General features: G+C 43.1%; 1 long non-coding RNA gene across 8 annotated transcripts in view; it reads left to right on the top strand.

The window, feature by feature from the left end:
- Positions 1-905: 905 nt before the first annotated feature.
- LOC309653452 overlaps positions 906-13,401 on the top strand; it is a 249,713-nt gene continuing 237,217 nt past the window's right edge. For all 8 annotated transcript variants that reach the window (XR_014259171.1, XR_014259172.1, XR_014259173.1 and 5 more), the window contains exon 1: positions 906-1,012. This is a non-coding gene — a long non-coding RNA (uncharacterized lncRNA). The remainder of the gene's footprint in view (positions 1,013-13,401) is intronic.

Here is a 13,401-nt window from a genome sequence, read left to right on the forward strand (position 1 = left end):
ACAGAAGCGCACTGACTCATGATGTCTTTTGCTATGTTTACTTTTCTCTGAAATAATACCCATTGTGAGAGGTTTGGAAACACGGTGATTTGCTTGTTGTTGAATTGTCTACACGGGGGATGGGAAAATAACTGCCATTTGGTAAGCACCTCTAATGCTCTGGGCTAGATGTAGTTCTACCTGTTTGAGTCCTGTGAACAATACCAAAAATACAAGATGCAGTTACTAGGTGGAATCTGAATCTCTCCCTGGTTCCAAAATCCCTGTGCTCTGCCTGCTCTGCAGGGCTCAGTATAGTTTCCTGTGAAGGGTCAGATGGTAAATACATCAGGCTTTATGAACTGTACGGTCCTTGTTTCAACTACTCAGCTCTGCTGGGGTAGCGAGCAGGCATCCAGAGATATGTGACATGGAAGCAGCTAGGTGTGCCTGTGTTCCAATAAAGCTTTATTTACAAAACTAGGTGGGGGCCCATGTTTGCCCTAAGAGCCATCATGATCCGTCCCCTACGTGATACTATAATTTTTCTCCAGCAGAATACACTTTTTTCCCCTCTGATCTGTCCACGTTTTCCATCTTCGCATCATGCTGCTGTGTGGAGAGTGGCTCTTTCCCCCCGCATTGCTGTTCCTTGTAAATCCCCAAGTATGAAACCACTTTCCTAAGTTTGTGCCACCACCATCCTTCATGGCAAGGTTAGTCTTATGTCAAAAATGTATTCTCGTGTTCCAAATTGTCTCTTAAACAGACTTCATTGTGGTTCTGTTTGGCATGACCCTGGGAGAGATTAGAGAACTGAAGGGCTCATGAAAATGTGTGTTTATTGCAAACACAGGGTGAACGAGTCATGCTCAGGGGTCGGAACAGGAAGTGGCTACTGTTGGATGAAAGATCCTTCAGGAAAAGATGAAAGATCCTTCAGGAAAAGATGAAAGATGCTTCATGTCCCTGGAAGTGGAGAAAGGGAAAAGAGGCCAGTCTTGTCTGCAGCTGTCACGGTGAAAAGTTCCAGGTATGCAGCTCCTTTTGATGTGACGAAACACTGTTTTGTAAATTTACATAATTCAGGGAGGCATTCGAATTGGCCCTTTTTCTGCTCCTCTGTTTTGCATTTTGAGATTCAAGCGTTTGCAACAAGGTAAACCTCCTCCAGGATAACATGAAGTGGCCGACGAGGCTCAGTGTGAAATGTTTGTCTGCCTGTCACTGTTCCATCCCCTCCAGTGGGAGGAGAAGGTTCCTCTGGTCCATGATGCTCTAGACACCTAAGACTAAACATGCGGAGACCTAATATTGAAATCAGATTTAGACTTGAAATCAAAAAGTCGAGGGAGAACAAAGTCCAGTCACTTGTTTGTGTCCAGAAGTGGAAGGTCTTGATGGATTCCATAATTTTCCTTCAATTCATCTCTCCCAAGCAAACAATATTGTTATTTCTTTCAGTTTATTCATTTAGCTTTAACATACACTGTTGAGAACCTGGTGTTCTCTGTGGCACACAAACTCCCGTTCATTAAATTTAGTTAGACTGCAGTGACCCTAACGGCGACTATTTGGTGAGTGCTTGTTAAGTGCTGAGTGGTGCTTTGAAGATGTCCATGAATGATCTCATTAAACTTCTCTGTATAAATATGGGATGGGTGCTCTAATAACTGTTGTACAAACAATGCCAGTCAATTGCTCAAAGTCACTGATTTGAATCAAAACAGTTGAACCTTGTGAACCCAGAGCTGTAAACTTGATATCATAGTCAAGAGAGTTAGGTGCCTGGGTCATAGACCTTGGTGTATCAGGGAGCCGTGAAGACCAAGGGAAGCAAAGAGCTTCTGTGCTTCTGTTCCACCAGGTTGTCTTTGGATCAGAGAGTTGATTCTGAGGAGGCTGAAGTCACTATAGGAAATTGTATCAGTTAGCTGTGGCTGTGTAACAAATCACCACACACTGAACAGCTTCAAACATGGTCCCAGTTTCTATGGGTTAAGAGTCTGGGCGTGACTTGGCTGGGTCCTCTGCTTGGGTCTCACATGGTCAAGGTATGTGGTGGGGTGTGTTGTCATCTGGAAGCGTGACGAGGGAAGGATCCACTTCTCCCTCAGTTTGTTGGGGGAGTCTAATTCCTTGTGGTTGTAGAGTTCATGGCAGAACTAAAAGGGAATACAGAAGCTTCAAGGTAACCTTGTGGTTGTGACTTCAGGAAGAAGCTACCACTCTTTCAGTGAGCAAATGAAGGGAAAAAGTTGGATAGAAGTTAAAAGCACAGTTTGGGGTGAAAATATGAACATATAATGGGATCTATATCAATATGATTTACATAAGCATGAAACCCACATAAAACGCTACACACTTCATAAAAACAGATGAGCAAATAACTCCTGTGAAACATATTGCATAGTTTCCAACACTGGGGTGAGGAATAGTGATGAAAAGAAACACATGATAAAGAGCAGAGGATCTTTACCTGGACCAGTGGTGATCATACCCCGTGATCTGACCAGTGTGGAATATAATTCACCCATCCTTCCCCACCAGAGACTCAAAAGGGGAGAAGGGGCTGTGTTTTAAAGTATTAGTTAACATATTTTCCTCAAAAGGTCATTAAAATAAAAGTAAAGAGACAAAAATCTTCCCCTGTTGATAGACTTAAACCGTTAAAATAGACTTGTTTTGGTGACCCAGATCATTGTCATATGGAATATTGCCGACCGTAGGTACTCCTCGCCTCAGCCAGACAGCCCAGTGCTTCTCAGGGCTGGATAGTTGCTTTGTACATGATTAACTGTACTCTTTCTTCCATGCTGATGCTATCACGATTCCTTTGCTGTTAGTCTGGGCCGGAAAGGGCACAGAGAAGCAGTTTTCCTTATAAAACTGAGAGTTACAAAAAATGAATACGTGTTGGCAAGTGTTGAGAGGAACTTCTCGTCAGAAATTCCAGGCTTGGAAACCAAGTTCTGTGTCCAGGCTTTATGGTCCTTACACGTTAAAGTCATTGCAGCTGCATTTGTTGATGCGTTTGTTATGTGTAATGAGGCTGCTCTCCTTCCACTGTATGCGGGAAAACAAATGAAGCAAAAGTGAACTTTCTCAGAATCCCAATTTGGTGATAAGTACGTTCGTCAAGTAGACACTCAGGCGTCTCGTTTTCAACCAGCCCTGACTTCCTAGGCTCTCTGTTCTGTGATGTTGAGTCGAGCATCTTCATGAGCCTGTGACCTCATCACCAGAAAAGATTTGGTAAAGGGAGTCAAGAACTCTTGTCTGTGTTTTTCTTTCCTAACAGAAGCTCAGAAGCGATGAGTCTGTTTGAACTGCTCTAAATCCTTTTTGTGTGGAACTCTCAGGAAGTGCTGTAGCCGTGTCTCATCGTTAATGATGTTTTGGAAACCCAGCTCCGTTTGAACTCCTGGGTCTTCAAAAATGATTGCTTTACCACAGTGACTCCTGTACTAAGTCTAGATGTAAATTAAACAGGAGTTCCCCAATTTAATGTCTGGAAACTAACTGGGGGCCTGCGGAAGCCACATTAAATCTTCCAAACAACTTGTTTATTGCATTGAGTGTTTTGATCTGAGGTTGAAGAGGAAGTGTGGATGGAGAGTGCTAGATTTAATCAACACAAGTAACTTGAGGGACTAAAGATACTTTCATTACCAGTAAGACAGACTCTTCTTTTGGTATTTCAGGTCAGACATTAGTTCAAGGTGAGAGAAAAATGTCAACATCCCCTTTTTTTTATTTTCCTCTGAGAAAATAGTAGGTGTGTGCTTGGCACACTCAACAAAAACTAAGATGAAAGATGAAAGGTCCTCTCTCCAGATAATGTAGTCTTTTTTTTTTTTAATTTTGATTTTTTTGTTCATTATGGATTTTTTTTTTGCATCTATTTTTATTTATTTGGCCATGCCACACGGCATGCAGGATCTTAGTTCCCTGACCAGGGATCAAAGCCATGCCCCCTGCAGTGGAAGCTCAGAGTCTTAACCACTGGACCACCAGGGAAGTCCCCAGATAATATAGTCTTTAGTGGGATGATTCCTATGAAAACAAATAAAACCAAAATGATAAGTACTCAGTGCCGGTATATTTAAGGTGAAGAGAAAACATATGAGGATATACAGTCACAGAGAAATTCACGTACAGCTGTGTTTTTTGTTTTTTTAATTTTATTGGAGCATAATTGAGTTACAATGTTGTGTGAGCTTCAGGTGTACAGCAAAGTGATTTAGTTATACATATACGTATATTCCTTCTTTTTTAGATTCTTTTCTCATATAGATTATCACAGAATGTTGGGCAGAGTTCCCTGTGCTACACAGTAGGTCCCCATTGGTCATCTGTCTTATATATAGTCCTGTGTGTTCATCCCAGCTCCTGATTCATACCCGCACCCTACGTTTCCCCTTTGGTAATCGTAAGTTTGTTTTCAATATCTATAAGTCTGCTTCTGTCTTGTAAATAAGTTCATTTGTATCTTTTTTCTTTAATTAGATTCCACATATAAGTGATGTCATATGGTATTTGTCTTTCTCTGTCTGACTTACTTCACTTAGTATGATCATCTCTAGGTCCATAAGAGAGAGTTTTAAGCTAAGCCTTAAGTAGAAAGAGTTGGCCTGGGAAATGCGTCTTAAGATGGCGGGAGACATATCTGCAGTGTCCATGGGAACGGGCCTAGGACCGGAGACTTTGAGATAACTAAGTATGCCGACGGCACGAAACACATGGGCAGGCACACAGCAAGCAAGAGAAGGACTTCAGCGGGCCAGTTCATGAAAGATACGCTACACCATGAAAATCCATGTGGACTTCGTCCTTACTGACATAGGCAACCTCTGAGGAGGAATTGTGAGCCAGAGACTAGCACAGCCATATTCACATACTCGAGTGGCTGTTCCGTTAACAGTACAGAGGATGGACTAGGGATAGAGATGGAAGGCCTTGGTAGCCTTGGGGAGCAGAAAAGAGACGACCACAAGTGCCGTGCACGTGTGGGGGCAGAGGAATGAAGAGGCTCGTCCAGTGCAGCCTCTGAACATCCCCACAGAGGCACATGTTCAGAAGGTCTGGTTCACTAGGGTGGTGACCGGTAGGATTTGGTGTGTACCGTGATTTGGTAGGATTTGGTGTGGTCCTCTTATCCTTGGTTTCTCTTGCCGAGGTTTCAGTTACCTGCCGTCATCCAAGGTCGGCAAATGTTAATTGGGAAAGTCTGGAAATAAAGAAGTCATGAGTTTCAAATTGCATGCCGCTCTGAGTCGTGTGGGGAAATCTCTCACCATCCTGCTCCTTCTCCCCGGCTGGGAATCATCCCTGTCTTCAGTGAATCCCCGTTAGTGACTTAGTAGGTGCCTCAGTTATCAGGTTGAGTGTCATGGCAGCGCTCGTGTTCAAGTAACCCTTATTTTACTTTATAATGGCCCCAAAGCACAAGAGTAGTGGTGCAGGCAATTCACATATGCCAGAGAGCGTCCATGAAGTGCTTCCTTTCAGCAAAATGGTGAATGTTCTCAATAAAGAAAAAAATATGCTGAGCTTGCCAAGATCAACAGCAAGAAGTAAACTTCTGTCTGTGAAATTGTGAAGGAGGAAAAAGAAATTTGTGCTCGTTTGGCTCTTGTCCCTCAGACTGCAAAGGTGACGGCCACTGTGCATGATAAGTGCTTAGTTAGGTTGGAGAAGGCATTCAATGTGTACAGCAAGATATTCTGAGAGCGAGACCTCACTGACATAACTTTTATTGCAATATATTGTTGTAATTGTTCTATTTTATTGTTAGTTATTGTTGTTAATTTCTGTGCCTATTTATAAATTAAACTTTATCATAGGTGTGTATGTACAGGTGTGTACCTATAGGGTTTGGTACTATCCCTGGTTTCAGGCATCCACTGTGATTATTACAGCATATCCCTTGTGGATGGGGGCACTACGTCATGAACACGACAGCCACTAGAAACGCTTGCAAGTCCATGGTTTAAGCCAGAGATTGTCCCGAGACTAAGGTATTATGACCTTTCCTCAGCTTGGCCCAAGCAGGGAACACAGGAAGGATGGCACATGTGGGGAAGCGGGTAGAAGAGAGGGAATCAGCCAGGGGTAGGATTTAATGAATGTGAGACCTCTGTTGGGGGTTCAGGTAGAGGTGCCTTGTTGATAAATTGAAATATGGATCTAGAAATCAGGATAAAGTCATAAATAAATTTAGAAGTCAGTCATGTAGAAGAAGGAGTTAGACACATCTGCGGGCTTACCCAGGAATTGGGTAGGATGGGGAGAACAGAAGAGCAGTGGGGACATCCACTTTTAAAGGCTGGTGACGGAAGAAGGCTGCACATCCCCCCAGAGAAGGAGTCGTCGGGGGGAAGGAAGTGAAAACACTGGGACGGCAGAAACCCCCGGGGCTTGGAAAGCATGGACGCGTCCTGACCAAGTACAGTAGGCTCTGGCGAGATTACTTTATTCCAGTCGTCTGCTCACACACTTGTTTCTTTTGGTAGGAAATATACTTGTGATGCCATCACCAATCTTTCCATAAACTCTGTCCTCTGATATGAAAAAAATGACTTCACTCTTCTTGACCCTGACCCCTTAGAATCCACCGATGCTTGTCTCTCTCATCAGAGCCTCAGTATTGTCAGTCAGAGGTACTTTGGTGTTCAAATCATAGTTTCTGCGGTGTTTAAAAAGTCAGCCAGATGGTCAGCGGGCTTCTGTACTGACCTGTTTGATCTCTCACATTAAATTTTGAGCTGAAGTAGTTTCACATTCACAAAAGAAAGGTATGGATAGGCAAAGAAACAGACTATCAGTCATTTGCACTTTTTGCAAATGATTGATTGAAAAATCATTCTTGAGGGTATTATGCTTAGTGAAGTAAGTAAGACAGAGAAAGACAAATATTATATGTTTTTACTTATATGTGGAATCTAAAAAAATAAAACAAAGGAACAAATATGACAAAACAGGAACAGACTCACAGATACAGAGAACAAATTAGTGGTTATCACACGGGGAGGGGCAAGATGGGTGAAGGGGAGTAAAAGGTCCAAACTGCTAGGTATAAAATAAATAAGTTACAAGGATGTGATGTACAGCACAGGGAATAGAGCCAATATTTTATTATAACTTTATATGGAGTATAATCTATACAACTCTCAAATCACTATGTTGTACTCCTGAAACTAATGTAATATTTAAGTAAAGTATACTTGAATAAAAAATAGTAGTTCTTGAGACCTACACCCGCCCAGGTTTTGGACCAGGCAGAAGGGACACAGCCATGGCCGAGCTAGGCTCAGTCCAGCCCTCATCGAATTATTGTCTCCATTTATCTAGTTTGGAATCCTGAGAGTAACACTGATCTAGTTTGGGTTTTCTCACCAGCAGAGCCCAAAGCAAGGATTGCAGTACAGGTAACTTTCTGCAGAGGTAACCTCAAATTTGTGGTGAAAAATTTGAGTCCCTGACACTTGGTTTCCCAGCTTAGGTTGGGCAGGTGATGCTCTGCCTTCTTGTTCCAGCTTTCACACTGTAAATAGTGTCCTTTGTGCTGTCTAGTTAGTGCCATGCTATGGAACTTCGTGCCTTATTTGAGTGATTTTGCTGTTTAAAATGACCCCCAAATGTAGTGCTGATGTGCTGTCTAAAGCCTGGTAGGTGAACGGAAAAGTGAGACACAAAAAAGGATCCCATAAAGGGTGAGTTGTTGAGTACGTTACGCTGAGTCCCTCAAGGGATTACTCTGAGGGTATTCGCAGTACACACCTGCAGGAGCTCTCTGAGGTGGGAATCAAACCAGAGTGTTTGTGCAGCACCTGTGTGGGGAATGCGAGTGAAGGACCTGTGTCCTCTGTCGGGAGCAAAGACATTTTCCTCTGTCTTTCCAGGCTCTTCTGTCTGGTGTAAGAATTAAATTGACCTGAGACAGATCAACAGGAGAAAAATCAAAATTTAATACCATGTATACATGGGAGAGACCCAGGAAAACTCAGTCACTCGCCAAAATGGCAGAACCCCTCTGCTTAAATACGTCTTCAGTTAAGACAAAAGAGCCTGCTGGGGTAGTGGCTTGGGACCTCAAAGGGGAGGAAGGCAGTTGCCATGGAGACGGAGGAGCAAGTGTTTGTAAGCAAGTGTTTGCTGGGCCTGCAGAGACAGGGGGACACAGAGAGGGATTGTAACAGGCAGACTTTGCTGGGTTCCTCCCCACCTACACACCCAGTTCACAGTATCGTTATCTAGGGTGACGGCTCCCTTCCTGGGGCAGCTCCTCTGTCTACATTCCTCATGCAGTTAGGGGAAGGTCAGACGTTCCTTTTGAGTCTTTCGGGCCTTGATTGTTCTCGGCTAGAAATAATCCTCATGCCAAAGAGGCAATGCTTTGGGGGTGGCCAGCTTTGCTCCCCTACGCAATCTAGAAGGAGTGAGTTTAGTGCGTGTCCGGTGGAGTTAGACAGACCTGGCTTCCAGTGCAGCCGTGCCGCTGGCTGGTGTGGGGCACTGGGAAAATTCCTCGCCTTCTCTCAGCCCGATTTCCCTCGTCTGCGGATCGGGGCTGTAAAGGAGAACTCAGTTAATGCCTTCATACAGCGTCGTTGGTTCCTTGCCTGACACGTGGAAGCAATAAAAGTTTTCTTTAATCGTTAATATGATTACCCGTTCCTTCCATTGAAATCTCATTACCATCCCCTTCTCATTAGTGTTTTAACTATTTCCTCATTCCTTGGAATCTTTCACAAACATTTTTCTCTTCTTCCTACCACTACTCCCGTTTACCTTTCTAACTCGTGACTAGTATATGTTTCCAAAAGGATGATCAGAGCAAACAGAGAGGTGGAAAGGTCAAAGAAACGGTGCACAGAAAAGATATGCCTGCATCCTAAAACCCCACTGAAAGCTAAGCATGGTGAATAAAAATAGACCTACCGTATGCCTCACTGTGAAATTTCTGAGCACCAAGAAGAAAGAAAACATACCTTTAATCTGATTCAAAATTTTGTGTCTGCACTAAAATTTACATGTAACCCCAAAATCAGTGCTCGCACTTCTTTCACAGGCATTGGTGGACATGCACACGGTGGTGAAAGATTTGTGTCACCAGACACACACTTGCCCAGCTGGGTCAGGCAAGACACACTGTGTCTTCTTGTTTCAGCTCCCACACTGTAAACATGAGCCTGCACTTGTGGTCTACTTAGTGCCCTGTTTTGGCGTCCTTGTGGTCTATTTCAGTGATGTTGCCGTTTACAGTGGCCCCATGTGCAGCGCTGTAGTGCTATCTGATGTCGCTGAGCACAAGAAGCCCGTGGTGTGCGTTATGGAGAAAATGCGTGCGCTCCATAGACTTCGTTCAGGCATGACTTACACTGCTGTGAGTCCAGAGTTAAGGAATCAACAATATGTGGTAAATAAGGTGTCTTTCCAAAGAAACACAGAATAAACAAGATCACACATGTATTGATCAGTTGATGAAATGTTGTGACCAGAGGCTCTCAGGAACCTAACCCTGTGTTTCTCCCCTCGTAAGCGGCATTCAGTATCTGCAAGTTCATTGCTCGTGAAGGGTTCATAGCACATCACTACCAGAATCAATGGCATGTGTATTTTAAATCCAGACAGGACACAAAGCAAAGCAAAACAACTCAGAAAACTTACAACAGAATCAAAGCCAAACTTTTCATACGCAAGACTTCCTCGCAAAACACGATGGCACAATACCTGCACTGTTCTGAACGAAAATGGTATTCAAATTATAATGTGGTACCCACTGAAGTAGTAGGACGGAATAATGAATTGCTGTTGAACCCAAGTTTGTGTGCCTGATGCACAGTAAGGCCAAACAAACGCACGTGTCAGAGTTGGGAGCAGAGACAGGATTGTTGCAGAGCCAAGCAAGGAGAATGGGTGGCTTGGGAGTTGGGAGCAGAGACAGGTCTGTTGCAGGGCCAAGCAAGGAGAATGGGTGGCTTGGGAGTTGGGAGCAGAGACAGGTCTGTTGAAGAGCCAAGCAAGGAGAATGGGTGGCTTGGGCTCACAAGACCTGAACTCCCTGATAGTTTTGGGGGAAGAGTTTTTATAGGCAACATTTGGGGGGAGGGCTGCAGGGTGTGAAACCTTCCTCTGATGGGCAGGTGGGGAGGTAACTGGGTGGTGTTCTGGGAATCTCAAGTCATCAGCCTTCTGGTTCCAGCGAGTCTGGGGTCCACGTGCTTGTGCTCAGCCTGAAGTTACCATCCTCCGCCTGGGTGGGGACCTTTTTTCCTGTAGAAGAACTCAGAGATATATTGTTATGTATGTCCTTTGAGGGGGAACCAGGACCCTGCTTTACTGCTGCACTGTTGTTTCTTGACTCCTCCTCCCTTGTTTCTGCATTCCCTCCCTTCCCTAATTAGTTATCTGCCCTTTGGAACTCAGGGAAGGTTTAGGAGGTGGGAGCCTTTTTCCTGCAAACAAGAAATGGGGACATGGATAGGCTTTTGTACCTGGGAGGGCCCCTCAGGACCCTGCTTGGTTTCAGTCTCCTCTTTTCTTTTTTTTTTTAATAAATTTATTTATTTTATTTATTTATTTTTGGCTGTGTTGGGTCTTCGTTGCTGCGCACAGGCTTTCCCTAGTTGTGGCTCGTGGGCTCTAGAGCGCCGGCTCAGTAGTTGTGGCGCACGGGCTTAGCTGCTCCATGGCATGTGGGATCCTCCCGGACCAGGGTTTGAACCCGTGTCCCCTGCACTGGCAGGCGGATTCCTAACCACTGCACCACCAGGGAAGCCCCAGTCTCCTCTTTTCTTTGATATTCCTCCCCTTGGTCCTGAGGGGAGCAGTTATTGGTCAAGACAGGGAATACAGTTTTGGATAGAGAGGTTAATCATAAGCTCAGCAGAGGAGCTCAGTTTTAGGGGGATCGATTTGAGAATCATAAGTTGGCTTTAGAATTGTGTGCCCAGATTCACTGATGCTTCCGTTCAGAAGGTAGAGCTTGATCCCCTCCCCCGGGCTGGGCTTAGTGACTTGCTTCGTAATTAACCCAACAAAGCAGAAGTGATGGTGTGTGAGTTCCGAATCTAGGTTATATAGAAGCATTGCACATTTCATCTTGGTCTTTTTGAGTCTGTTGGTCACTTGCTTTGGGGGAGGCCAGCTGCCCCGGGAAGAGGCTGCCCTGGGGAGGGTCCCCCTGTGGTGAGGAACTACCACCTTCTGCCCACAGCCAGCAAGGAACCGAGGTCTCCTGTTGCTTGCCATCTTAGACGCGGATCCTCTGGCAGAGTCAAGCCTCCAGGTGACTGCAGCCCTGGCCAATGGCTTAAATGCAGTTTCATTAGAGACCCTGAGCAAAAACCACCCAGCTAGGCGACCTCCACATTTTGACCTTCAGACACTGTATGAGATAAATGATCGTTGTTTAAGCTGCTCAAACTTGGGGGTTATTTGTTATGTTGTTATGTAATGATAGATACCACCTTCCATTAATCCTTTCCAAGTATGGGCTTCAATAAAATGACTAAATCAGGAGAAGAGAAGCTTTGTAATCTAAGAAACTTAAACATAGAAGAGTGATGCACGTTAATGTCGGTGACAAGCAGCTGTGTTTGGAGCAGAAGACCGGGGTCTCAAGAGCGAGAACTGTAGTTTATGGAAGGAAAAAATATCCTGTATCCTTTTGTATATGATCAGGAAACACGGGAGAGTTTTTAAATACACAGAAATTAAGAAGAAAAGGAAGATAGTTATGAACCTAAGAATGTAAGATACATTCTACAAAAAAATACCATATGATAAAAAAAATTGTCTGGTGCAGAAGTAATATTTATAATGCTGATGTTTATCATGTTTACTGATTTTTCAGTGCCTAGAATTAACCTACCTATTAGGCACAGAAAATACAATTATAGTTCCAGAAATAAACATGGACGATATCAGTAGTGGTGGGATTCAAGCAAAGGAGAGGTGATAGGACTTTTTAGGGGGGGCTTGGGAGAAGGTTTAGGGAAAATTTACATCCGTATCTGCTGAAGTGGTGGTCATAAGCCACCCTCTATATGGATTTGGGTAGTGGCCAAAATTTAAAGTTATATAACTAAAGAGTTACTAAAATTATTGATTTAACTAAATCGTGAGGATTATGGGAGAGGAGAGGGTATAATATCAATATAAGAAAGCTAGAAAAGCTGAAAGTTAATAGTCTCTATTTCAAGATAATACATCAAGAAAAATAGCTATACACACAAGCTTAGAGTTAGCGAGACAGAATCATAGGTTAACTAAAATCCTGATTTTTCAACAGTATTTGTTCCTTGGAATGACGTACATAATGGTAGGTGTAGGGAAAGGGGATGCTTTTTTATCATGAGCAGGATTACTTTACTAAGTGATTTTTTTTTTTTAAAAGACATATCCTGGTTCCTGGTACAGCAGTTGTGTTAGATTAAAGATCATTAATTTCTTCAGTTTGTCAAAAATAGTATATAAACAAATAATTTTACTCTAGGTTGAACCAAGTTGAAGATTTCCTTCCCTAGATTCATGAGGCTCTAAGAAATAGTAATCTTTTGTTTGTGCAATTTATATCATTATACCTGTAACCACTTGAAGGAATTAAAACATTTATCAAAATGTACATTTTCCAACATAATTCATACTTTCATTTCAATGTTGCAATTCCCATACTTTCATTTTATCTTAGAAATGTAACATATGTTTTACTCCCTCAGTCAGTTTTTAATGATGTTATCTTTTTATAGTTCGTCAATGTGTGCAATACAGTAAATGCTATAGACACTTAGTTTAGAGATGTGTTTGCTTCCAGCAAGTTAAAAAGCCCAGTTAGAACATGCCTTTCAAAGGGATGCTGTCAAACTCCAACGTGTGCAGTCTACCGGTACCAGCATTTACAGCTCACAGAGAATTCTCTTTTGAGACCTGTTTCTTCTCAATTAATTTTTAAATGAAGCATTGGTTAGAAGTGATCTTAAATTATTAATGTGTGTGTTGGTTAGAAAAACACTTTTCATGAGAGAAAATGTCATTTTGATTGCGTATCTAAACAAACCTTAAAGAAACCCAATATTTTTATTCTTTGTTCCAAATCCCAAGGATGATCAAAGTCTGTAGGTGGAAAAAAAATGTTATTTTTAACAAAGATGAGAAGGAAAAACTGCTTTCATTCGGGACTCCTTTAAATTTTGTATAGTAATTCTTATCCCTACTACTCATGCACCTTCTTTTTCTGATCTAACAGTTGATCCTGCTTTTTGGCTTCTAACTTAGGTTCCAGGGAGGCTCAGGCAAATTGTAACACCAGTAAGCCCATCGCGCTCTCTCTCTCTCTCTCTCTCTCTCTCCCTCTCTCTCTCTCTCTCTCTCTCTCTCTCTCTCTCTCTCCCTCTCTCCCTCTCTCACACACACACA

The sequence above is a fragment of the Balaenoptera physalus genome (assembly GCF_965194825.1).
Source record: "Balaenoptera physalus genome assembly, chromosome: Y".
In the NCBI taxonomy this organism is placed as follows: domain Eukaryota; kingdom Metazoa; phylum Chordata; class Mammalia; order Artiodactyla; family Balaenopteridae; genus Balaenoptera; species Balaenoptera physalus.